General features: G+C 48.1%; 1 protein-coding gene and 1 long non-coding RNA gene across 4 annotated transcripts in view; one reads left to right on the top strand and one right to left on the bottom strand.

The window, feature by feature from the left end:
* The window catches only part of LOC308577042, a 130,489-nt gene that overhangs the window by 54,717 nt on the left and 49,650 nt on the right, over nucleotides 1-26,122 (bottom strand). The gene's annotated exons all lie outside the window — the stretch shown is intronic.
* Nucleotides 13,204-26,122, top strand: part of PIANP (PILR alpha associated neural protein) — a 35,821-nt gene continuing 22,902 nt past the window's right edge. The window contains exon 1 of one of the 3 annotated variants that reach the window (XM_081176881.1): nucleotides 13,204-13,466. The gene's annotated coding sequence lies outside the window, so the exon portion shown is untranslated. Of the gene's footprint in view, nucleotides 13,467-14,324; nucleotides 14,685-26,122 lie in introns of those variants that run through there. The other 2 variants (XM_081176883.1, XM_081176882.1) reach the window with 2 other exon arrangements.

The following is a 26,122-nucleotide window of genomic DNA, read 5'->3' as shown; positions in this document are numbered from 1 at the left end:
TTGAGGTCCAGCTCTGAGGGCCTTTTGGTGGTTCCCTTACTGTGAGAAGTGAAGCTACAGGGAACCAGGCAGAGGGCCTTCTCGGTAGTGGCACCCGCCCTGTGGAACGCCCTCCCATCAGATGTCAAGGAAATAAACAACTGACTTTTAGAAGACATCTGAAGGCAGCCCTGTTTAGGGAAGTTGTTAATGTTTGATGTTTTGTTCCTCCTCCTCCTCCTCCTCCTCCTCCTCCTCCTCCTCCTCCTCCTCCTCCTTCTTCTTCTTCTTCTTCTTCTTCTTCTGTTGGGAGCTGCCCATACCTTTTCATGCCACAAATTGTTGGGGCTTGTTGTTGTTTTGTCCTGCCTTTATTGCTCTCTAGCCCCTCCCAACAGCAGTAACGTGGTAGCATTGGGGATGCATTGCATAACGACTAATAAAGCAGAACAAATCCCATGCTAGTGCACTGTTGCTTTGTGAAAAACATTTTGCAGAATATACCTGCAACAAAACACAAGGAGAAATTGTGGGTAGCTGGGGGTTCTAACCAGGGAGTTAGCTTACAAGACCTTCAAAGTGCCCCTATTTTCCAAGGATTTACAGAAGCCACCCCAGTTTCCGATTTGATTCCGGAATGTCCCATAAGACGTCTCTATTTTCATCAGAGAAATGTTGGAGGGTATGGAGATATGCGACCCCCAAGCCAAGGAGATAAGTAACTATACAACCTTTAGAAGACATCTGAAGGCAGTCTATAGGCAAGTTTCTCAATGTTTAACACTTCATTATGTTTTTATAAACCTTATCATTTCCCAGAATGCTTTTAGAACCTTACAGGTCCACCACATATGACAGAAGGTGCCTTCCTTTTGCTTACATTTCCAGCAGATATTTGCACTTATACATTTTTGCAAGCTTAAAAAGGTAAAGGGACCCCTGACCATTAGGTCCAGTCCTGATCGACTCTGGGGTTGCAGCGCTCATCTTGCTTTATTGGCCGAGGGAGCCGGCATACAGCTTCTGGGTCATGTGGCCAGCAGACTAAGCTGCTTCTGGCGAACCAGAGCAGCGCATGGAAACACTGTTTACCTTCCCACTGGAGCGGTCCCTATTTATCTACTTGCACTTTGATGTGCTTTCGAACTGCTAGGTTGGCAGGAGCAGGGACCGAGCAACGGGAGCTCACCCCGTCGTGGGGATTTGAACCACCGACCTTCTGCTTGTCAAGTCCAAGGCTCTGTGGTTTAACCCACAGTGCCACCCGCGTCCCTATTGCAAGCTTACTAGGAATCAAATACCACCGGTACATCATTTTCATATAATTTTCTTTCAGCGTGCAACATGCCTAGAATTTCACCACTGCCCAAGCCTCCCTTACCTGGATTGTGCAGCGGTGCCTGGTAGCAACAATGGCAGATTCTGATGAGATCTTGTGAGATCTCACTGAGCTCTTGCAAGATCTTTCAGAGCTCATGAGATCTTGTGAGATTTCAGGAAGATCTCACAAGATCTTGCTAGCCTAAAACTGCTATTAAACCAACTAGATTTAGGATTATGCATAGGGTTTCCATGTTGGGTTGCAGCTAGCACGGTCGGCAGGTTAAGTCCTGGTACTTACATGACCTCCCATTACTGACATTGCTGGTGCTGGCAGGGTTGAGTAAGGTTGGCACAGTGCAAACACACCGGTGCAGCCAAACTGGCGCTCATGCCAGTGTGTTCACACCACATCAACCTCACCTCCTTCCTCCTCTACCTTCTTGTAAGCCACAGCGATATCAACGTTGGGAGATATGCTAAGTGCCTCCCCCAACCAAATGCTACTGGTTGTGGGTAGCCTATAATTTTAAAAGATTCCACCTTCTGCCCAAGTAGTGTTTTCAAGCGACCGTTGTAGCTATGCTTTTAACAGCAGCTCGACATGCAGACATAGGGTGATATTCAATTAAATAATTGTATGAGTGGACCACAATGGGACTTTCCTCCCTCTCTTCCCCCTGTGATCCACTTATGTAGTAGGTATGAGTTACTCGTGCATAAACTGGTGCCTCTCTAGGCTAATTTGCCTTGTTAAACCTTTCTGACTGCGCAGCCCCTTCTCATAGTGGCTGCCTCAATCGCTGGCAGAATCCGTCAGTGGACGTTTCTTGAACCTCTTCCAGCATAAAAGTTGTTTGACGCCCAGTCTCCGCCTTCTCTCACTGCGCGGGAGCCTCCTGCGCAGGGAGAGCGTGGGCAGCGGAGGACCTGGGCTCTCCTCACTGATGTCCAGTGAAGAATCCGGGAGCCCTTTCTCCGATTCCCCCATCAGCCCCCCTCTATCCCTGGTGTTGCGCTGAATTGCTTCCCCCTCTACTGGGCTGTTTCTCCCCCTGTTGCTGGGTCCTTCTTCTGCATCATCAGAGAGCCTCCCCTTTGCCTCTCGCTCTGATGTCAGTTCCCTGACAACCTAAATCCTTTGTACAGGTTCCCCCAAACCCAGATTCAGGGACAGTGCAGGGTTGTACTTGCACTTGTCCTCCACTCTTCCTCAGTAGCATGTTGGACGCCTTCAGACCTCAGGGGCTCATCTTCCAGCGTCATAACTTTTATATGTCCATGGAGTTTTCTTGGCAGGGATACTGGAGTGGCTTGCTGGTTCCTGCTCCAGGTGGATCACATTTGGTCAAAACTCTCCACTATGACCTGTCCATCTTGGGTGGCCCTGCACGGCATAGCTCATAGCTTCTCTGAGTTCTTCAAGCCCCTTCGCCACGGCAAGGCAGTGATCCATGAATGGGAATAATGGAATAGGACATCCCTATTTTCATTGAAGAAATGTTGGAGAGTATGCAGTCAGATTCCAATAATCAAAATGTGATTTGGCTAGGAGAGAAACCCTTGTTGAGAGGAGAGGCAAGGGGAAGGAATCCCTGCACTTGACTCTCCTGCCCTCTTCTCTCCTTAAATGTCACTGCCATCTTCCCACTTGCAAAACAATTGTAGCAAAAATCTGTGTTTAAACAAACATCTAATTTGGACCCCAGGGTGAAGACAGACTTTGCCATTGTGTTCATTGTTTGCAACTGTGTTTTCTCCTCACCCACATATGCATCTAGCATGGCAACTCAAAACACTGAGTCAGTGCGCACTTCCAGACTGTCTCTATTTTTGGTCAGGATTCAGTCACATGCCAGCAAATTCGGGCTATGCAATTAAAATGGATTTGAAGCTCACGAGCAACAAACCTGCTTCCTCCAAGAACCAGACTTTTTGCAACAAGGAAAGTGACACTGAAATGCACTGGAAAGTGTAGGGGGATATTTTCTTGACACAACATCATCTAACCTCCCAGAAAGCAAACCAGAACAAGGGCTCCTTAAATAACCACAGCACAAGGTTTGGGCAAACAAAGCAGGGTGAATGCTCAGTGAACATGTCATTTGCTGCAATTTCTTTCTAGCTCTCTGACTCTTGCTACGCCCACTGCGATGCCCACCAGTTTGGGGGTGGGGAGTAGAATGTGGAGGCAGAGAGGGATACTTTGGTGATGACATCAATGCTAGGAAACAGATTCCCACTGCATTTTTTTCAGTTCAACTTGAAACGCACTGTAAATGTTGTTGTTGTTTAGTCGTTTAGTTGTGTCCAACTCTTCGTGACCCCCTGGACCAGAGCACGCCAGGCACTCCTGTCTTCCACTGCCTCCCGCAGTTTGGTCAAACTCATGCTGGTAGCTTTGAGAACACTGTCCCACCATCTCATCCTCTGTCGTCCCCTTCTCCTTGTGCCCTCCATCTTTCCCAACATCAGGGTCTTTTCCAGGGAGTCTTCTCTTCTCATGAGGTGGCCAAAGTATTGGAGTCTCAGCTTCAGGATCTGTCCTTCCAGGGCTGATTTCCTTCAGAATGGAGAGGTTTGATCTTCTTGCAGTCCATGGGACTCTCAAGAGTCTCCTCCAGCACCAGAATTCAAAAGCATCCATTCTTTGGCGATCAGCCTTCTTTATGGTCCAGCTCTCACTTCCATACATCACTACTGGGAAAACCATAGCTTTAACTATATGGACCTTTGTTGGCAAGGTGATGTCTCTGCCTTTTAAGATGCTGTCTTTTAATTTCATGGCTGCTGTCACCATCTGCAGTGATCAGGGAGCCCAAGAAAGTAAAATCTCTCACTGCCTCCGTTTCTAAATGCAGAGAAGCAATTTCCCCTGCCCCAGGACAAAAGATATGCACATGTACATTGTAGGGAGGTATAAGACAGCCAAACAACTTGGGCCCCTCTTAAAACTGGGAGTAACGTGGGCAGTAGAACAGAGAGAGCAAAAGTGTCGATGCAGCAGGAAGAAGAAGAGTTTGGACTTGATATCCTGCCTTTCACTCCCCTTCAGGAGTCTCAAAGCGGCTAACAATCTTCTTTCCCTTCCTCCCCCACAACAAACACTCTGTGAGGTGTGTGAGGCTAAGAAACTTCAGAGAAGCGTGACTAGCCCAAGTTCACCCAGCAGCTGCATGTGGAGGAGTGGAGACGCAAACCTGGTTCCCCAGATTACGAGACCACCGCTCTTAGCCACTACACGACGCTGGAGCACTGAGGAAGCACGGAACAACTGACACAGAAGGATAGTCTGCGGATGGCTCAAGATACACCCACGTCAAATGAGTTTTTCATGCATCGGCAACATGTTGCTGCATACATTTACAATAAAACAACAGGCTGGAATGGGCCCAAAGTCTCCCCTGGAGTAGGTGTAAGTGTGAGAAGCATGTTGATTCGTTTAGATCATCCCTGATCCATGACACAACATCGTGTGTTTATCTAATCTCTCTCCTTCCGACTTAATTTCACACATAACCGAGCAGTAAGTTCAAGGCTGCCACCAAGTGTGTACTCCACAAAGACCCACAGCCAAGCCCCCTTCTGACATGATAAATGTGTTTTCATTTGTCTAGAATCTAAGACCACTTTGTCATATTTACCTTTTTAGAACTCACTTTTTTAAAAATAATAATAATAAATACCTACTTGCACATCTAAAGAACAACTTGGTTCCCTCATGTTAACATCTCCACTGCCCTTCTGCATAATTTTCAGAAGTGTTTTGCTTCCTCTCTCACCATTCACCCCAATTTCCAGGATCCTTCCCCTTTGCCTTCTCAGAAGGCTTCTCTGCCTTCGCATCGTCTGGATATTTGCTCTTTTATTGACCTTTCTTTTGGTTGGATTTTCGAATTCGCTCTGTGCTCTTCCAAAGAATGATAAGCACACACAGTCAGAATCTGGAAAGAACTGGTGATGCCTGAATAACTGAAGGTGCCTACGAGAAAGAAGTTGAACTCCTGGAAGAAGACGGACAGGCTTTTGCCCTGACATGCATAGAAGAATATCCATAAAGACGTGCATTTTAGAAGTGGTGATGGCCCTTGGCGAATCAGCAGAACAGAGGAGAGAGGGCTGCATTTCCTTTGAAACTGCCTACGGAAAGAGCCAAGCACAGAATGGATTAGCAGGGCGTGATTTGTCAATACGGTTTCTATGTGTCCTAAGAGAGCTTCAGATGAAAGAGCTGGAGGAAGGCAGAGAAGCCGAGATAATCCACAACATCAAAACTCTTTGTGTTTGCGAAGCCAAAGGGCTCAAACATACATGCAAACATGCCTCACATAAGACAAGAGTGCTGCCAGTTACAGGCTGACAACAGCTATACACTCAAGAGACATGAAATGGCTTCCATTATCTTAAAGCCAGACTTCTCAGAAAGCTGACTGTACCGCCTTTGCCCTGCCTACTGCCATGGCTTTGAGGAATTTGGCTCTGCAGTTGTCAGAATGTACTATGAATATAGTTTTGAAAGTGTGTAAATGGAACTTGTAGAAAATAGTGCCAGAGTTGAGGGCTGGGGAAAGTGGTATCTCAGCATTCACGTCGCAGGCACTGTCTGGGTAAAGACAGTGCCTGTGTGATAGAGAGACAGTGTGGTACAGTGGTTAAAGTGTTGGACTAGAACTGGGGAGATCTGGGTTCGAATCCCCACTCAGCCATGAAGCTTGGGCCAGTCACTGTTCCTCAGCCTAAGCTACCTGACAGGGATGTAGTGAGGAGAGCTCTGTGTGTCTCTGAGTTCCTTGGAGGAAATGTGGGATATAAATCTAATAATAATAATAATAATAATAATAATAATAATAATGTAAACTCATCTGGCTAAAGCATCACATTTTCTGCAGCAAGAGGGACGCCAGCCCTTGTTAGAGAAAATGGCGGAAGGCCACAGAAACCAGCTGACATAAAAACACGTTGAACTGTAGCCAAAATGGTTTTCGTCTATTGTTGCTGCAATGAAATCTAAAACAATTTAGCTGTTTTTATTGCATATTTCATTTGTTGTTATCTTTTAAAAGGCCCAGGGCTGTCGCCAGGAAAAAAACCCTCAGGGAATAGGCCCACAACACAAATTAGTATAAACTTTCCCTATGCTAATTTACATGCATATGTACAGAGGAAATTAAGAGGGTACAGTATGTGGTCCCAGTGGCTTTGCTGCATACCATGTAAGCAAAAGTAATAGCAAATGGTTTAAAGTGGGGGGGGGGGAGGGACAGGGGAGCCAGTACTCAGTGCAAGAGGGTCAGTCACCTGTGGGGCTCCTCCTTGTTATGGCCATTAGATATCTCAGCTCCATGGGGCACACATTACATAACCCTGTAATTCTTCCAGAAGCTGCTTCAATGTACACAACGCCAAGAGACAGAAGCACTTTACTCAACTGATGACTTGCCAAGCCCTTATTCTGCCCCAATTACCGGTACTTATTACGTTTTTTACATGTGATGCAAAAGGGAGCAAAAAAAAAGGGGGGGGAGAGAAGGATCCCAAGTGGCCTAAACTGGCAGTTATTTCACTTACGCAGTTTTCTGAAGTGTAACAAATTCTGTAACATAACAGCTGTGGCCTGGTGATGATGAGTAAAAGGTAATTAGCTCCCCATCTATTTCTGCTTCCATCTTCTGTTCTAGCTATAAGTTCTGCAAAGTGGCTGGTCTGCCTGTCTGTCCTCTATGCGTTCAGAAACCTCTGGAGATATCGTTGCCCAATAATAATAATAATAATAATAATAATAATAACAATAATAATAATAATAATAATAATAATAATAATAATAATTATTATTATTATTATTATTATTATTATTATTATTATTATTATTTACTATTTATACCCCGCCCATTTGGCTGTGTTTCCCCAGCCACTCTGGGCGGCTTCCAACAAAACACTAAAATACAATAATCTTTTAACATTAAAAGCTTCCCTAAACAGGGCTGCCTTTAGATGTCTTCTAAAAGTTTGGTAGCTATTTTTCTCTTTGGCATCTGGTGGGAGGGCGTTCCACAGGGTGGGTGCCACTACCAAGAAGGCCCTCTGCCTGGTTCCCTGGAACTTGGCTTCTTGCAGCGAGGGAAACGCCAGAAGGCCCTTGGCGCTGGACCTCAGTGTCCGGGCAGAATGATGGGGGTGGAGATGCTCCTTCAGGTATGCTTGACCGAGGCCATTTAGGGCTTTAAAGGTCAGCACCAACACTTTGAATTGTGCTCGGAAACATACTGGGAGCCAATGTAGGTCTTTCAAGACCAGTGTTATATGGTCTCAGCAGCCGCTCCCAGTCACCAGTCTAGCTGCCGCATTTTGGATTAGTTGTAGTTTCTGGGTCACCTTCAAAGGTAGCCCCACATAGAGCGCACCCCACACAGTTTGATGAAGCGGCTCCCGAGGTGAACGAACTGCCTCTTGTCTATGTTTGAATACCGTCGGTGCCATGTTGAAATGAGACGGCAGACCGAAACGCTCCAACATTTGCTGATTCAGACACCTCCTGAAATGCTGTTTCCCAGTTTGGCATGTTGGATCCCAAGGTCAAGGAGCAGGTTTCAATTTAACGTTGGAAACAGTTTGATGCCGTTTTTGAATCGCCTTTGGCTTGCATGGGGACGCAGGTGGCGCTGTGGGTTAAACCACAGAGCCTAGGACTTGCCGATCAGAAGATTGGTGGTTTGAATCCCCGCAACGGGGTGAGCTCCCGTTGCTCGGTCCCTGCTCCTGCCAACCTAGCAGTTCAAAAGCATGTCAAAGTGCAAGTAGATAAATAGGTACCGCTCTGGCGGGAAGGTAAACGGCGTTTCCGTGCGCTGCTCTGGTTTGCCAGAAGTGGCTTAGTCATGCTGGCCACACAACCCGGAAGCTGTACGCCGGCTCCCTCGGCCAATAAAGCGAGATGAGCGCCACAACCCCAGAGTCAGTCACGACTGGACCTAATGGTCAGGGGTCCCTTTACCTTTACCCTTGGCTGATGCAGGAGGCGGTTTGGGTGGCAAGTGAGGCAGGTCCAACTCAGATGGCCTCTTCCCACACTGCAGAGGCACTGGTGGCACCTGGGAATGGGAGGTGGTGTCATCATTGGTGGTGGTTGTGGGGTGAATACATCTGGGGCATGAACTGCACCTAGCAGGGGCACACTGGGGAAAATAACACGAAGTGAGGGAGGGCAGAGAGGGAGGGCAAGCAGGCCTGCCACGGCAGCCACACATGTGCAGTGGCAGGGTGTAGGAGCCACCCACCAAGGGCGCAATCCTGCAAGGTGCAGGGATGTACTTCATCAGTGCAGGGAATGGAGTAGGAAGCCGCCCCCAGATTAAACATGATTTCTGCCCCTGAATTGATTAGGGCTCAGATCAGGGTCAGGCAAGGGAAGAAGAAGAAGAAGAGTTTGGATTTGATATCCCGCCTTTCACTCCCCTTCAGGAGTCTCAAAGCGGCTAACATTCTCCTTTCCCTTCCTCCCCCGGAACAAACACTCTGTGAGGTGAGTGGGGCTGAGAGACTTCAGAGCAGTGTGACTGGCCCAAGGTCACCCAGCAGCTGCAGGTGGAGGAGTGGAGACGCGAACCCGGTTCACCAGATTACGAGTCTATTACTCTTAACCACTACACCACACTGGCTGCACATAACCCTAGAAACCAGCAAATTATACTCCCCATTAATAAATCTCAATATCTGGGGAAGGGGGAGCTTTCCTTAGAATTCCCAAGCAATGCCAGGTGTTTCCAGCTAATTCAGAAATAAACGCCGGCTGAAGCTGAAGAGGTTAACACTCCAGCAATGCCTGGGCGTAAGCGCCACTGTGACCCAGGCTGGCCCAAGACATTTTGCCGCCTGAAGCAAAGGACACAATGGCGCCCCCTCCCTTCCACCTCTGTTTCAAATGCAGAAGCCACCTGGCCTGGCCAACTCTGGGGACGGGTTAGCGTTCACCACCACACAGCAGTAATCTAGTTTAAAGGGTGCAAGGCAGGCCACATGTTGCACACACGGCTCTGTCCTCTAACAGAGGGGGAAAGCCACAAGACTCAAGAATGGTAGGGGAGTGTGACACTGCAGTCTCACGGTGCCAGATTTAGGGCAAAGCAGGAGGTTCACCCCCATAGGGTGCCATGCTGAGGGGGCACAAAATTGAGAAGACCCATCATAGAGGAGATCCATTCTGGGATGCCAAATTTTGGCCTCGGACCGGGTGCCATATTAGGAAAGATTACCAAAGTCCACGCCCTACGCCCTCCCCCCCGAGCCTCACTCCAGCATCTTCCAGCAGAGGCAGCTGCCTCACCCTGCCATATGGAAGGTGACTGAAGCCAGTGGTGCTTACTCCTGACTAAACATGGATAAGATCAGGCTGCATGCATGCGTGGGATCTCAGCCTCAGGTTGCAACCTTTACTACAGTGTACATCTTATGGAACCCAGGCTTCTGAGTGAATATGCACAAGATTCAGAGAATTTAAATGCCATATTGAGGTTGTAAATATCTGCCACCAATTCACCACCCTGGTGCTTTGTATTTCTAGTCTGACAATTTAAGGCTTTAAAATAAAATAAAATCTGGGGACTTTCTTGCCAGCAATTGCTACTCTCTAGGGATAAACTTCTTTGGGTCTAATCATCTGATGAGGCATAAATAACTCCCTACATCACAGGAATATAGCAAGATGCCTTGCACTGAGTCAGACGATTATTGGTCCAACTAGCTCAATATTGTCTCTGCACTGATTGGCAGTGACTCTCCAGGGCTTCACGCAGGGAGCCTCTCCCGGGCCTACCTAGGGATGTGAGGGATTGAACCCGAGGCCTTCTACCCACAAGGCAGATGCTCTCCCACTGAGATATTCTCTGTATCTCTCTCTCTCTCTTACCTGGACACCCACAACTACAAGCTTCCGAGTTGGACACCTGCCATTTCCAAAATGCTGCAAGCCTCTTCCGATCCGAAACTGCCAGACCTACTAATTGGATGTGGTCAGAAAAGCCAGTTAAAACTGTTAGCCAGGCATATAGGTGCTGTGCTCCTGTTGAGCTTCTGTACTGATTTCCATGTGGCAGCAAAACTTCCAAACAGCCAAATCAGCTCTGCCTCCTACTCCGCCACCTTTAAGTGTGCCTCCTGGGGCAGCTAAGCTCACATTGCCTCTGGAAAGGGCATTTTCTGCGCTTCCTTTACGCTGTTCTTTGTACCCCATTGCTTGGTCCGCTGGCTTGTGCCCCCTGTGCCGATGGCTGCCCATGTGAGAGTGCAGCTGAAAAAGACTTCCCCGCCCCTACTGTAGAGGGAGCTGTTGTTGTTGTTGTTGTTGTTGAGTTGTTTAGTCGTGTCTGCCTCTTTGTGACCCCCTGGACCAGAGCACGCCAGGCACTCCTGTCTTCCACTGCCTCCCGCAGTTTGGTCAAACTCATGCTGGTAGCTTTGAGAACACTGTCCCACCATCTCGTCCACTGTCGTCCCCTTCTCCTTGCGCCCTCCATCTTTCCCAACATCAGGGTCTTTTCCAGGGAGTCTTCTCTTCTCATGAGGTGGCCAAAGTCTTGGAGCCTCAGCTTCACGATCTGTCCTTCCAGTCAGCACTCAGGGCTGATTTCCTTCAGAATGGAGAGGTTTGATCTTCTTGCAGTCCATGGGACTCTCCAGAGTCTCCTCCAGCACCAGAATTCAAAAGCATCCATTCTTCGGCGATCAGCCTTCTTGATGGTCCAGCTCTCACTGCCTTTCCGTGGCGAAGGGGCTTGAATAACTCAGAGAAGCTATGAGCCATGCCGTGCAGGGCCACCCAAGATGGACAGGTCATAGTGGAGAGTTTTGACCAAACGTGATCTACCTGGAGCAGGAACCGGCAAGCCACTCCAGTATCCCTGCCAAGAAAACTCCATGGACAAAGACAACAGAGGGAGCTGCAGCCATTCGCAATTCCGTGGATGCCCATGGATGCAATTTCATGGATGCATTGCTCATCCTGTAGATGGAGGAGCAGGGCTGTGCTTTTAGTTCTGCCCTGACATTGCTACTCTTTTTTGCAGCAACTGCATCGGAGAGCCTGGTTGTCTGCAGTGAAATCCCAAGGTGGGAGCACCGGCTGGTGCGGTCAGGACACCGAGGTTAACTGCAGGCAGACGCATCGGGCCGTTGCAGAAGGAGGGGCAACTGGTAAATGCACGGCCCTTGTTCCTTCTTCAGTACAGCAATGCTCTGCATGCAACTAATGCATAAATATAGCTACAGGCATCCAGGGAATTGTGGCTGGCTGCAGCAGCTCCCTGTTGAGCAGCGACGAGAGGAACTTTTGCAGGGCTTGCGATGCGAGCGATACTGCCCATGCGTGCTTGGAACATTCACAAGAACATCCCTCACACGATCGTACCTGCCTGCAGTCAACACGTGTGCAGCAGCACTCCCCATCCACTCTCTACCATTCCGAGCTTAGTCCAGGCGCTGGCTTTGGAATGCAGCTCCTTCACACGTGCGCAGACCCTTTGAACGCGTGTGCAGCGCGACGTGTGAACAGCCTTAGAGTTTCAATGTTTCATCTGGCAGCTTCCTTGTCGGGTGGGTGGGGGGCAGATCTTAAAGTGATCCAGAGGCTCCCCCAAGCCAAAGAGGCGTGTGACCGAGGGAGCCTTGAATTCCATCTCATGGCGAATACATATGCACGGCAATCTTATGGCGGAGACGGGACCCAAAATCCTCCTCCCTGGCCAGACACGCGAGTGCGCGCTCGGTGTATTCAGACTTCTAGCCACGCTCCGTCCCTCTTGCAACCCGCCCCCCCCCCCCACTCGGAAGGCTTCAAAAGAGAAGCAAGGAACCGCAGGAGGCTCGCCTTTTTAAGGGGGGGTGAAGAAGGCGAAGATGAAGGAGGGCTGGGTATGGAGAGGGGGGTCCCCTGGGGGAAAGCACCCCTGATGCCAGGGAGGAGACGAGGACGGCGGCGCAAGAAAGAGGGTCGCTAGAAGCGGGAGTGGCGGCGGCGGGGAGGAGGAGGAGCGAGGCGGCTTCGTGGTGTGGAAGAAGCGCCACAGCAGCGGGACCGAGCTGCGGAGGGAGCAACGGGAGCAGCCATGCAGAGCCCAGCCCGGCAGCAGCCGCCGCCGCCGGGGAGGAGGAGAGCGCCAAGAGATGGTGGAGGGCAGGCAGGCCGAGCGGGCTCTCCTCCTGCCTCGCCTGTCCTCGCTGCCCCACCCGCCCCTCGGCTCTCCTCCGTCTCTCCAGGGGCGGCGGCGCGCCGGGTACCCGGGCTCGGCTGGAGCGCCAAGTGCGCGCGGAGGCCGCTTCAGCCACAGGTGCTGCGCCCGGCAGGGCCCTTGGAGACGCCTCGCTCCCTAGCAACGCGGGCTGGGCTGGGGGGGGGATGCTGAGGAGGATGCTGGGGGGAGCAGAAGCAATATCTGCAGGGGCAGCAGGTCGTGTGAAGGGGGGAATGAGGGGCAGAGCGCACACGAGAGACACGGCTCCTTGCGCCACGGCAAGAGGTCCCGAGGCTACCAGGTGGGGGGAGCCACACACATCCCCTCCCCGCCCCCTTTGCCCTGGACGGAACCCTTCGCGCTCCTCCCCAAAGCGGGAGGCGGACCTCTCATCTTGCTTGGGAACACTCTGCACATGCCCAGAGGCACTCTGAGAAAGAAAACCCTTGCGCTCTGGAGCGCCCACAGGGCAGTGGGAGAGGCTGCTGCCCCAGCTGCAGACGGGGCGCGGGTGGCCTGACCTGCTGCCCCTCCGTCTCCTTCCAGAGGGCTTTGGAGCGCGCTCGGGGGCTGCCTCCTCTCCCCCCGGCTCCGGTAGCCCCTCCCCGAGAGGACCCCTTCCTTCCCTCCCTGGCGCCCTCCTGCCCGTTCATTCCCTCGCCGGCTGCGCGAAGAGGCGCCCGCCCCGCGCGCCCGTCCTCCCGCTCGAGGGGGCGGCCTCTGGTGGCGCGCCGAGCAGGCGGGGGTCCAGCCCGCCGGCAGCCCGAGGGTTAACCGCGGCCGGCGAGCGAGCGAGACAGACGGACGGGCGGACAAGACAGCCTCGCCAGAAGAGGCTGGCGCGCAGTCCGCGCTGTAGCCTCGCCGAGCCCGGAGATGGGAAGCGACGGCGGCACGCGGGCTCCCCCAAGCCCGGCGGCGTCCCCCCTCGCCGCCGCTGGGAAGGTGAGTGGCGGGCGGGCTGGCTGGCTGGCTCCCGGGCGCGCTGCCCGGCGGGGACGGAGCCAGGACTCGCGCCTTCGCTTCCCCACGGAGAGAGGGCTGCGGATGGGGCGGCGGCGGGGCGTGCTGCCGCCCCTCTTCGGTCAACGTTTCCCAAACGGGGCGGTTGCGGGACGCTCCTGTCGGGTCCGGAGCTGCCCGCCTTCCGCGGGGCTCCTGTGCGTCGAGGGGAGGCGCAGAGGCGAGGGGGTGCTCGGTGGGGGAACGGGGTCCACTCGAGTCCCGGTTTTGTTTTCCGTGGGGGGGGGGGATTCTCTGTTTTCCTGTTGGAAGTAAGAAAGGGTGGTGGTTTTGAAGATGTGAGATAAAGGGGCTTCTGTGGGGTCTGAGATTCTCTCCCCCCTCCGTGGGCTCCACAATGTGAAAAAGCAAATGTGTTTTTGTGTGGTTGTTTCGTGGACTTCGTGGCTTTCCTGCGTGTAGAGAGAGAGATCTGGAGAGCCCTGGGGCGCCTGGTCTGTGGAGCTTGGTGGACCAAAGAGGGATGTTCTGTTCAGTGCAGTGTGCTCTGTGTGTGTGTGTGTGTGTGTATGAGAGCGAGAGAGACAGATCAAGGATGCTTCCTTTGATGAAGGAAAACAAGCTCCTTCTGGGTTTGTACTTGGCAGCCTCATCTGGTCCTATCCAGCAGCCTTGCCCCAGCTCCATGAGCAACTCTGGCTCCAGCTTCCCGCAGCTCTTGACATGCATGATGCACCCAGACCTGTTGTGCCCAAAGAACAACTGTGACCAAGCAAGGCAAGGAGGAATGTCAGGGAGGGAGGAGTGTGATAACTTGAGCCCCTCTTGTGCACCGGCCAGGGTGGGTGTCCTGCAAAAAGTCCAGAGCCAGGGCAGCAATGAATGCGTCACACACAGCAACACAATGCGAGGAAATCTTCCAGACTGCTTGTGGATGCCCATGGGGGGAATTCAGCCCCTCTGGGAGGGGCCTCATTGCTGCGCTTGGACAGCCCCTTCCCAAACACAGGAAAATGCATTTGGCTCCCAGGATTTGCAGTGCCACCCTAGGCATGTTTACGCAACCCGCTCAGTTCAATGGCACTTATTCTCCCAAGTGCGCGCGCGCTGGACTGTGCTTTTTGCTGTTGCAAGAGGTGGAAGAACAAAGCTTGCTGACATCCGTAGGCACGTTAGGATTCCAGGCCATCTGATCCACAGGTAGGTGGTAGTGAGGTTCGCTTGGTCAGCTGTTGAACATTGAACTGCTTTCCCCAGCAAGATTTGAGGCTAACACTTCCCCAGCTTCTTGCCTTCAACAGAAGCAACACCATCATAGGGTGAGATAGCTCCAGACTTTGCTTCACAACCTCAGCGAGCAAAGGCTGGAGGATTTCTGTAAACAGTGCATTAGCCACCATCAACATGAAGTCACAGCCCAGCTCTGAAGCACAGCAGGGACTCACACTTTGGGACAGCACCAGCATTAGTATTCTTAGTCCCAGTTTTTCCACCTCTATAGAGTGTCAGATCTGTAGACGAACATAAGAAATGCCTGTTTGGTTCAGGCCAAGGGTCCCTCGAGCCCATTGTGGTCTCCAAAAGTAGCTGGGGAGGCTCACCGTGAGGCACAATGTAATACAGCTGTGCAGCATCTAGCAACTGGAGGTAGACTGTACCCAGCCATGGAGGGTCTCTTTAGCTTGCCTTGGCTAGTCCTGTCTTCCATGAATTTGAGTATTTCTTTAGCCTCTAAGCTAGAAGCTGTCTCTGCATGTTCTGGTAATGAATTCTGTAAGCTAATTTATTGTGTGTTATGTGAAGAGCTACTTTTTTTTTGGTCTGTCCTAAATCCACTGCCACTGAGAGAAAGAAATAATGTTCCCTATGTACTCCTACACCATTCATAATCATGTTCACCTCTATCATGCTCCCTGTTAGGCGTCCTTCCCCCCTGAATTCCCTTTTCCTTTCTCCAGAACATAGCAGGATCCATCACTGCAAATCTTCAGCCACACACACCAGCAGTTGGTTTTTGATACTCCCACTCCTACTGATTAAGAGTAGCAGTCTATTCATCTCAAGTCTAGGCCAGTGTGGGATTCAGAACAATGGTGCAGAATCACACCCACTGTCTCTAGGCTCTGGGGCCAGTTTTCCTTCTGCCCACATTGTTATATTTGTATGACTATTGAACATCCTTGCATGCATCTGAAAGCCAGGAGAGACCAGTGAAAATTTGTCTGTATAGATTTTTGGCTGAGCTTAGAGTAAGTAGGATCTTCCTTAAGACATCTTGGCAGCTGATGCAAAAAATCCAAATGGCTACACTAATGGCAAAATCAGTCCAGACATTCTCCAGCATGCGATCCATTGAAATTAATCCAAGCGTGCCATAGCACATGGAGTTCTCTTGTGCAGCTCCTATTCATTCAGAGGGTCTTGCACAGGAGAATTTCCTGGCTGATTGTGCCCTGTGGTTCAGATCTATACTTCAGTCTGCATTACTATCATGGTGGCAGAAATCTGCCACCTTGAGGCAGGAGCCACACCTTTCCTCATGGGAGGGCCTTGGGGTTTTACTTCTGAATAGATATGTACAGGACTGAGCTGGAGAGAAAAAAACCCTGTTTACTGTAAAAAGAAAATGCACAGAAATTCTGGGAGCCTAGGCAAAAGCATACGAGACTCAGATAAATATTGTTATGTCAGGGAACAGTCAACTGTGAGATTAATAAGGGAAAGTGACATCTCACTGATCTACCCGAATTCTCCGAAGATGTCAGGCAGCATGTAGAACAGGGCGACCCAGTTGATTTAGTGCAATTGGATTTTCAGAAGCGTTTGACAAAGCCCTTCATCAAAAGCTCTTAAGAAAACAAAGTCATCCCGGAATAAGAGGGACGATCTTTTTGTGAATCAGTAATGAGTTGTTGTTGGGGTTTTTTTATTAAAAAAAGATGGAAACTCAAAACATATTTTTTCAGCATATTGTTCTGGCATAAGCACTATTTTTTTGAAGGTACTTAGGTTGTTGTTGTTGTTGTTGTTTTAAATCACCATGGGGGCACCATTTGGATTTTCTGCCTCAAGCACCGGAATGCGTTTTCTGTCCTGTGTTGAGAGATGTGCTGTGCTGAGGACTAGAACGATGACAGGGTCAGCATCACACTGAAAGGCTAAATAGGAAAGTGGGAGCAAGCATCTGTGCATCAAAGAAGCGATGTTAAACATATTCAACAGTGACCTCAAGAAAGGAAGGGAGGGATACTGAGGTGGAAACATTTTACAGCTGGCAAAGCTTTAAAGTCCAGAGCAGATTGCTGTCTTCTGGAAGGTCATTACACAACTGGGTGACTTTAGCAATAAAATGGCAGATGAAATTCAGTGTTGGAAATTGCAAAGTAATACACGCTGAGGGGGAAGGGGGGGGAGGAGGGAGGGTCCGTATTAGAACTATTCCAATAAAAAGAGAGCACATATTTTAATGTCACCGTGTGGATCGAAGGTGTATTTGCACTTCTAGTGCTCTGTTCGGGGCTGATCTTCCTCCACCCACAGCTCAACCTGATGTTGCAGAGCAGGGGAGGACAGGAGCAGAGGAAGGCAGCTAAAATGATCAGTGAGATGAAACAGCTTCCATAATAGACTTGAGGCTCCTTGAGCCAGATGACAGGAAGACGGTGCAACAGAAGCACACGAGAAAATCATCAATGCTGTGAAGTAAGTTGATGGGGAGCGGCTGTTAATTTTACCTGGGCTCAATAATGCAAAAACAGCCGAGAACCTGAAGAGACGCAGGCAGAAGAGTCTAAACAAAATACTCAGTTTGATCCATGAATCAAATTTGCCACAGAACAGAAAATAAAACTCTTTTTTTAAAAAAAGGATTTAAAAATTCCCGGAGGGGGGAAAAATGTCAGTAGCTATTAGACAAGACAGTCAGGGAATACAAACTAATGCTGGGGGTGTTTCTAAAATCTCCCAACAGCTAGAAGCTATGAGTAAATGACAGGAATTGGGTTACTGCTCAATTGCTCCTTATTTTAATCTGAAGCACTGAGCAAAGGTGGGAGTTCTGGCATAAGTAGGTAAACTGTTGATTTATGCATGCATACCTTTTGCTACTAAATGATCTCATGAAAGCCCTTGTAAGCTTCAAGTTACCTCTTGAAATATTTCTGGAAAATGGGGAGGATGCAAGGAGCTGACTTGAAGCGACTAATCGACAGTCCAGCTACCTTGTAATGTTGCTGAACCAGGCAGGCAGGCAGGCATGTCTTGGATCACTAACTGGAAATTCTGGGAGCCCTGAAATACTTCCAATAATGCTTAGCATTTATATGGAATTTTTTTATTGCTTTGCACAGATGACCTTATCTTTACAACACGCCTGTATGGTAAAGGTAAAGGGACCCCTGTCCATTAGGTCCAGTGGTGACCGACTCTGGGGTTGCGGCGCTCATCTCGCTTTATTGGCCAAGGGAGCCAGGATACAGCTTCCGGGTCATGTGGCCAGCATGACTAAGCCACTTCTGGCGAACCAGAGCAGCGCATGGAAATGCCGTTTACCTTCCCGCCAGAGCGGTACCTATTTATCTACTTGAACTGCTGTGCTTTCTAACTGCTAGGTTGGCAGGAGCAGGGACTGTGCAATAGGAGCTCACCCCGTCGCGGGGATTCGAACCACCGACCTTTTGATTGGCAAGTCCTAGGCTCTGTGGTTTAACCCACAGTGCCACCCGTGTCCCTCCCTGTATGGTAGGTCAATATTATTATCTTGAGATTGCAGATGTAGGAAGGATGAGGGAGTGGCATTGAGTGAGGTCAAGGCAGAGGAGAGATCCAAACCAGGTTCTGTCTGACTACTATCTCAATCTCTTTAGCCACTATGCTAAAGTAACTTTCAACCGTTGGCCTCATATATATGACAAACATTTACTCTGCTACCAAGGTAAAAAAGGTGCAGTCTGCATCTCTTCTCAGGTCCTAGCTAAGGTTAATCCAGGAACGAAAAAGGCACCAAGCATATCTTATTTCACTGCTCCACCGAAGCGAGGAAAATTAAACAAGAGTGTGTTAATTAATTAAACATCTGACTGAAAGACATGATTCTCAGTTGTGTGTGTGTGCGTGCGTGCACACTCACAAAATTCTCACAGCCTTCTGTTAAATTTCCTACAGTTATTTTTTGAAGAGTTCGTGATGAACTCATGAAATTAATTGTCACAAGATGTGGAGACACCACTATGTTAGGTGGCATAAAAACAACAACCCAAAGGATTGGACAGATTCCTGGAGGAACGTTGGCTGTCATGGGTACCTAATGCTACCTCCATTAAGTGAGTTCTTGCTGTAGCACTGCTGGTGGCTCTGCTGTCAGACAGGAGAGTAGGGAGAAATGGGAGAGAGATGGGTTAGGCTCATTCTAAGATAATAGTCACTGTCCAATCACTCCAACAGACAGACACATGTAGCAGTGGGGTGGACAGCTCTGTGTTGTTTTTTGCTGAAATAGATTTCTTTATTTCTGAAACATTCCAGATCAGCAGAATACAAGTTGCAATCAAGTATTAAAATCGTATCCCCATAGTAAGAAAGCATTGATTAGCGCGATTTTTTTCCTTGCAAAAGGTCTATCAAAAAAGTTTCACTTCCATGAAAACTTGTTTGTTTTCACCAAACACAAGTGTTAATAAAACATTGCAATTTTATTCTTTATTGCAAAGTATCGAAACCCAACCATTGTTGAATTTTCAGTCAACTAATAGCTTGGTGAGGGTTGAAGCTGGAGAAAGTGATGGAAAGGGAGGGTAAGTTTAGAAGTGATTGTGGGTTGAAGCAAACACGCCTGGTTCACAACCGTACTTCAAAAGTCTCAATAGGAGGATTTAGAAAGGGAAATGCGAGTTTCCTACCTGATCTCCACTACCCCTAGGCAGATCTTTCTCAGTTTGCTTTGAAACAGTCATTTAGGCTTTCCACATACTGCCCTTGACATTGTGTCACTACTGTTTTGTTTTATGTTTAATAAGGAAAGGGAAAGGACAGGAGTAAGCCTCAAATTCACATCCACACCTCATTTTAAAGGCTTCAAACAAGGGTGTTGTTGTAATGAGACATTGGGCTCTGGACGCATCAGGTTCATTGGCTGGTTCAACACTAGCTATTTACTGTGGAATTGCCACACTTGGTTCACTCACTTTTTATGAGGCATCTATATGACATCATAGGGACGCGGGTGGCGCTGTGGGTTAAACCACAGAGCCTAGGGCTTGGTGATCAGAAGGTCGGCAGTTCGAATCTCTGCGACGGGGTGAGCTCCCGTTGCTCAGTCCTTGCTCCTGCCAACCTAGCAGTTAGAAAGCACACCAGTTCAAGTAGATAAATAGGTACCGCTCCGGCGGGAAGGTAAACGGCGTTTCCATACACTGCTCTGGTTCGCCAGAAGCGGCTCAGTCATGCTGGCCACATGACCCGGAAGCTGTACGCCGGCTCCCTCGGCCAATAAAGTGAGATGAGCGCCGCAACCCCAGAGTCGGTCACCACTGGACCTAATGGTCGGGGTACCTTTACCTTTATATGACATCATAATGGAACTGCTGTTTTCCAACACCACCCTAAGTCTCCCATCTCTTTTTAAAGGTCAAAGAAAGAAAGAAAGTATAGCACATGGTCAGCTCCATTTAGCATCGGATTTACTTTTTATACTCTTTCAATTTGCACATAAGCATTTTTTTCGCTTACATTTTTAAAAAATCAATGGCGCTTAAAAGGAAAATCATTTTAGCACGAATGTAGACATTTTTTATAAAAAAAATAAGCATGTTAGCTTTCCATTCAGCACCATTTTAGAGAGTTGTTTAAAAAATAAATAAATCATTTAAGTTGCACTCAAAATACTTTTTAGTCTATATTTTAAGTAAACATTTTTAAAATATTTATGCAGCAGCATGTAAATGAAAGACTGCTTGAGTGCAAAATTTAAAATTGATTTGAAAATAAACATGCTGCTGCTAAGATGGCTTAGATGTATTGCCACTTGTCCATGGGCTATAGCACACCCAATAGTGTGGGCAGAACATGGTTGCTGGTTGAGACCAAAAGCTGCTAGTTTAGAAGCACTTCAAGACTCTCCAGTTCTGGCTCGTTCTTGCTGCGCTGTGAGAGCCATAAATCTAGGTCTCCTGCTTCGGTGAAGTGTTTCTCTCTGCTTCTGAAGAATCCTAGTCAGAGATGGTTATATCATCACATTGGTACCTCTTAGTGCAGTAGCATCTGTGGCACAGGGAGCTATGACATGTTGGTATCTGAGGCAGGCTTTGGGATGACTGCCTGTGTTAAGCATGTAGCTCACTGTGGATTTAATGAGCACCTTTAAAAAGCCTTTCAGGTAGTTTCACATGATATTACAAAGCTCGATAAATCTAGGCAGTTGGCTGATAGCTCATAACCTGTAAAGAACAGTTGACTCACTGGTAACGTGGGAAGATGAAGCAGTGAGTGAAGCTTGTGGCAGCGATTGCCCCAGGCCATCTTCAATATTTTCATCAATATTGTGGTCACCTGTTTGTTTTTTAGAAAGGGGACAATGCCACTTTACCAGAGATTGGCTGTGTGCATTTAACAGTTCTGCATGAGACTGTGATATTCTGCACAGACCTCAGGTTCCTTATGGCTATGAAGACAAGGCTGCAAGTGTGCGTGAAACGATGAAGGAAATATCAGGTGCCCATAAAGATGGCTGAATGAAATTTCTAAGGGTCATTGGAATTTGATTTCAATTAGCTCCCCGGACCTCTTTGCCCTTCCCCACGATGATTAGGAGATGTAGAATAAATTTTGCAAAGGGAGAAAAATATGAAAAGATGCACACATTTTATGGAAACAACAAAGAGTCCTGTAACACCTCAAAGACTAACACATTTTTAAATGGTATAAGTAGGAATTTTAACACTACACATAGATCTGAGTAGGGAGAAACATTCAGTTTGGTGTGCTACCTTTTAAAATACATCAACAAACCACACAAAGTTCACAGGAGAGCAGCAAAGAGGATCAGGGATGTGTTGTGCAAGAAAAATGCGGGGGAAATGAAGAAAGTGAGCATGTTTAGCAAGGACCAGAAAAGGGTGACGGGAAAATGTGTGTACAGTTTATATCCAATTTAATGGTGTAGAACTTAGGATCTTGAAGTAAGGGGAAAGCCAATTTCCTTAGGTCAGTAGAGGGAAATGCGCTTAGCAAGCAGGGTGGTCAGTTATGCATCACTAAAAAAGAGGGCACCGATTTGCATAAAATTTGCATGTGCTAATTTATATGGCTAGAAGTAAATTTAGAAACAATTTTCTATAATTTAAATAGAGATGCACTACAGCTCCCCATGGTGGGAAAAACTTTGACTAGGTGACCTGCTATGAGGCTGCTTGCTAATTTATATGGCTAGAAGTAAATTTAGAAACAATTTTCTATAATTTAAATAGAGATGCACTACAGTTCCCCATAGTGGGAAAAACTGCATAGGTGACCTGCTATGAGCCGCCTTAGTCTGCTGCCCAGGTGCAACTTCAAGGCCCTGCTCCGCTTGTAATGACGATTCATCTTTAAAGTGGAAATAGAAAAAAGTCCTCAGGAAAGCAGGACATTCGGCCACCTTATTAGTGGAGAAAAGATGAATAACATACATAAAGGAGAACTTCTGAGCCATAAAAACTGACAAACTACAGCAGATACTATATGCATTCAAATTATTTAGGGCCAATGAGACACAAGGAGCCAGCGAAAGAGAGGGAGGTTAAACTGTAGTGCCAAAAGCATGGCTTAGCGTTAATTGGTGATGGCAGCCTTAAAAGCTTCCAAAGGGAAGTAGAAGACGAAGAGGCACGTGCCAGCTTGACATTTAAATCAATAGTTTGGAATTTTAAAAGAAAAAGAGGTATGAAATGCCAGGGCTTGCTCAAGACATGGTTGCACCTGAGGCAGACCCTAGAATGGCACCTCTCTTCCCACCAGGGAAGAAATGGTGAGGGAAGATCATCAGGGAAAAAGTAGGGGGAAGAAAGATCAACACTGGGATTTACTGTCTTGGTGGATCTTGCTGCCTGAGGCAGTTGTCTCACCTTGCCTCATGGGTGGGCCGGCCCTATGAAATATACAGTAGGCCTAGCTAGAGCGCAAGTTTGCCGTAGACTGAAAAGAAAAGCTGAAGTAAGATATAGGCTCAGTTCACACGTAACACTAAGCCAAACCATAACTTTGCTTCTCCTCCAGTCCTGCTGGTGTTGCGCTGCTGTGAGCTAAGCCATGGTTTGGCTTGGCGTTACGTCTAAACCGAAGTCTGTGGTTTATCTCACTCCAGGCAAACCACAACCTGTAGCCAAGGTTTGTTCAGTGGCTCACTACCTTTTGGTTTCCCTGACTGGGAGAGATAAAACATCAGTTTCACCAGTTTCAGGCATAATGCTAAGCCAAGCTGTGGCTTAGCTCACAATTTTGCGACAACGGTGAGATCAGAGCAGGAACATCGCAGCCACCATCTTCCCTCCAGAAGCTTGCACGACTGCTCATTCACACACAGCCATGGTTTGGCTTAGCGTTGCATGTGAACCGGGTCATAGGGTGGCGTCAATTGAAAATAAACTTCAGGAATTGCAGTGGTTACAACGTGATAATGTATGTGAAGTGTTTAAATATTTAGCAAGAAATGGCATATAAATGTCCCAACAATGCATTAACCATGAGGTTTGTGCTCCTTCCTTTTACTGCTTTCTGCTCACTACACCACCTGACACTCATTTGGAAAAGAAAGAGAGAGGGAACATATATCTATCTATCTGCTTGCCTACCTATAGGGTGCCAGTGTGTCCTGCTTTACAAAGGACACTCCTCTGTTTTGAAAGGCTCTCAGAAGTCAGTTCTCTGTTTGAAGGTGTCCTCTATTTGACAACTGCCCAGTCCAAGTCTGGCTTAAAGATAAGAAACATAAAAAGGGAGAGCAAGGAGCCTTGAAGTTGCCCCTCAACAGTCATGAGTACGTGGACGTCAGACTTAGCAGGCACACAAGTCCCCTGATGTCTTCCCCACTTTGGTGAGATGTATTTCTATTTTAATCGCAGCAATTTCTGAATTTGCTCCTGTATATTCTTTTAAAACCACGTGTTTTTCTTAATATTCTCCCCTCCTTTCTTTTGGCAGTGCACACCCACTTTTTTGACAATATGTGAGCTCCCGTTGCTCGGTCCCTGCTCCTGCCCACCTAGCAGTTTGAAAGCACGTCAAAGTGCAAGTAGATAAATAGGTACCACTCTGGCGGGAAGGTAAACGGCATTTCCGTGCACCTCTCTGGTTTGCTAGAAGCGGCTTAGTCATGCTGGCCACATGACCTGGAAGCTGTACGCCGGCTCCCTTTGCCAATAAAGCGAGATGAGCGCCGCAACCCCAGAGTCGGCCACGACTGGACCTAATGGTCAGGGGTCCCTTTACCTTTAACTGACCACCTGATTTACCTGTTGAGAAAGAGTGATCTCCCACCTGAAGCCTGAAGCAATGCAGCCACTTGCTTGTAAAGTGGTGGGGTTGCAAAAAGAATGCTGTAGCCATGAATAGATGGGTTGGGCTAGATGACGTTTGAGGTCACTTCCATGATCATCTGTTTTTGGTGAGCTAAGCCTCTGTGACAGAAGCACCAAACACACATGCGGCAGAGGAGGACTGGGATCAGCAACTGCAAGCAACAGCTGTCTAGTATATTGCGCTTGGGGAAGGTCGTGAGGCGAGGGGAGTCTCTGCTATTAGGGTAGAAGACAATGTGTGGCAAACAAAACTGGGTTTACCTAGCAGGGTGATAAAAGACGCTGGAAAAGAAAATGTGAGCCAGGCAGTGTGTAACCTAATGTACACCATCTGATTATTAAACAATCAGTCATAGCTGGAAATGGTTGAAAAGGCTTTGTGTTTGAGGCAGGTTGTGAGGTGTTTCAAAACATCCGTGGAGGAGGCAAGCCATGTTTTGATGCCACAGTGAACATGAATCGTGAGAATAAGGTCTTGAAGAACTGCTGTTAGACAACGATTCAAGGCCTAGCAGCCAAATGTGTGAGGGAGAAGTAGAATTGAGGGAAGTAGCCAAGAAAACTTCGGGTTTTGCTGGAAGCTTCTGGCAGAATCAATTACAGAATGGCAGAGCGAGGTTTCTGCTTTAATAACAGGTGTCCCAGCTGCCCTAGACGGTATCAGAAAAGTGAATCTGGCTTAAAAGCAACATTTTAATTAAATGTGAGTTTTCTTCTAAAGAACACCCCTCAATTTTCCACTATATGTGGAGAAGAAACTATTAAACCATCGAAAATGGATGCAGAGTAATTCATCACAACCAGCATAAGGTAATACGTTTTATTCCTTCCTCTAAATTCCATCTCAAAGTTCACATTTTTCCTAACCGCCCCTCCCTATCCAGCCTTCATCCCCCCTTTAACATAGATAAGAGCTGCACACACACACACCATATTTTTGAAGCACACCCCTGCAAGACTCATGGGGAATATAGTTTATCCCTCACGGAGCTACAATTCCCAGCACACTGAACAAGCTATAATTCCCAGGATTCTTGGGGGGGGGGGATATGTTTTAAATGTGCTTTAAATGTAAGGTGCATATGCATCCTGTTAAGCTGTGGGTGAACATATCAGACGACACAGCGATTCTTCAAACAGCTCTTGTTTATTCACAGGCCAGGACAGAACTGAACTGAAGGCTTCTGTCAGCCTGCTTATATAGAGCTCCAGTACAACGTAACTGTAACAATTTTCTAAAACTATCCAATCAATGAACATCACTTTTGATCCCTTATTTGCATAACTATCTACAGTATCCCTCTGCTGGCCCAGGGTGAGAACTTCAGTACATAACACATCCAGTCTAAGTGTGAGTAAGCACGTCTTCTCCCAGTCCTTTTCTTCGGTTTGCCTTGCTCTTCTTGCTAACCTTTTCTCTCCCCACTTACTGATACAACGAGAGAGAGAGAGAAAGAAAGAGGGAGATTCCTGTGTGGAAGGTGGCTGCATCTTTTGACGCAGACAGGAATGGAATCATAGAATTGTAGAGTTGGAAAAGGAACTACGAGGGTCATTTAGTTCAACCCCCTGCAATGCAGGAACTTTTTACCCGACGTGGGGCTCAAACTCATAGCCTGGACATTAAGAGTCTCATGTTCTACAACTGAGCTTCCCAATTTGGCGATGGTGGGGCAAAACTAATATGTGACTGGAAGTGGATCATTAGTTGTAAGTGCTTTGGGGCAAGCTGTGTGGTGTGTGTGGTGTGTGTGGTGTGCATGGTGTGTGTGTGTGTGTGTGCGCGCGCGCACAAACACACACACACACATACGAGCACTTGAGCTACAAAGTGCCATGTACATCAATATGATTCTTGCCCCAGTTGATGTGTTTATTACAGTTTGACACTGCACCTTTAAAGCACATTTGAAATACAGTGGTACCTCTGGTTAAGAACTTAATTCATTTCGGAGGTCTGCTCTTAACCTGAAACTGTTCTTAACCTGAAGCACCACTTTAGCTAATGGGGGCCTCCTGCTGCTGCTGCGCCGCCAGAGCACGATTTCTGTTCTCATCCTGAAGTAAAGTTCTTAACCCAGGTACTAT

This window comes from Podarcis bocagei (genome assembly GCF_964188305.1).
Source record: "Podarcis bocagei genome assembly, chromosome: 17".
Taxonomy (NCBI): Eukaryota; Metazoa; Chordata; class Lepidosauria; order Squamata; family Lacertidae; genus Podarcis; species Podarcis bocagei.
The sequence above is the reverse complement of the archived record's forward strand: the minus strand, read 5'-3'. Positions and strand labels throughout refer to the sequence as shown.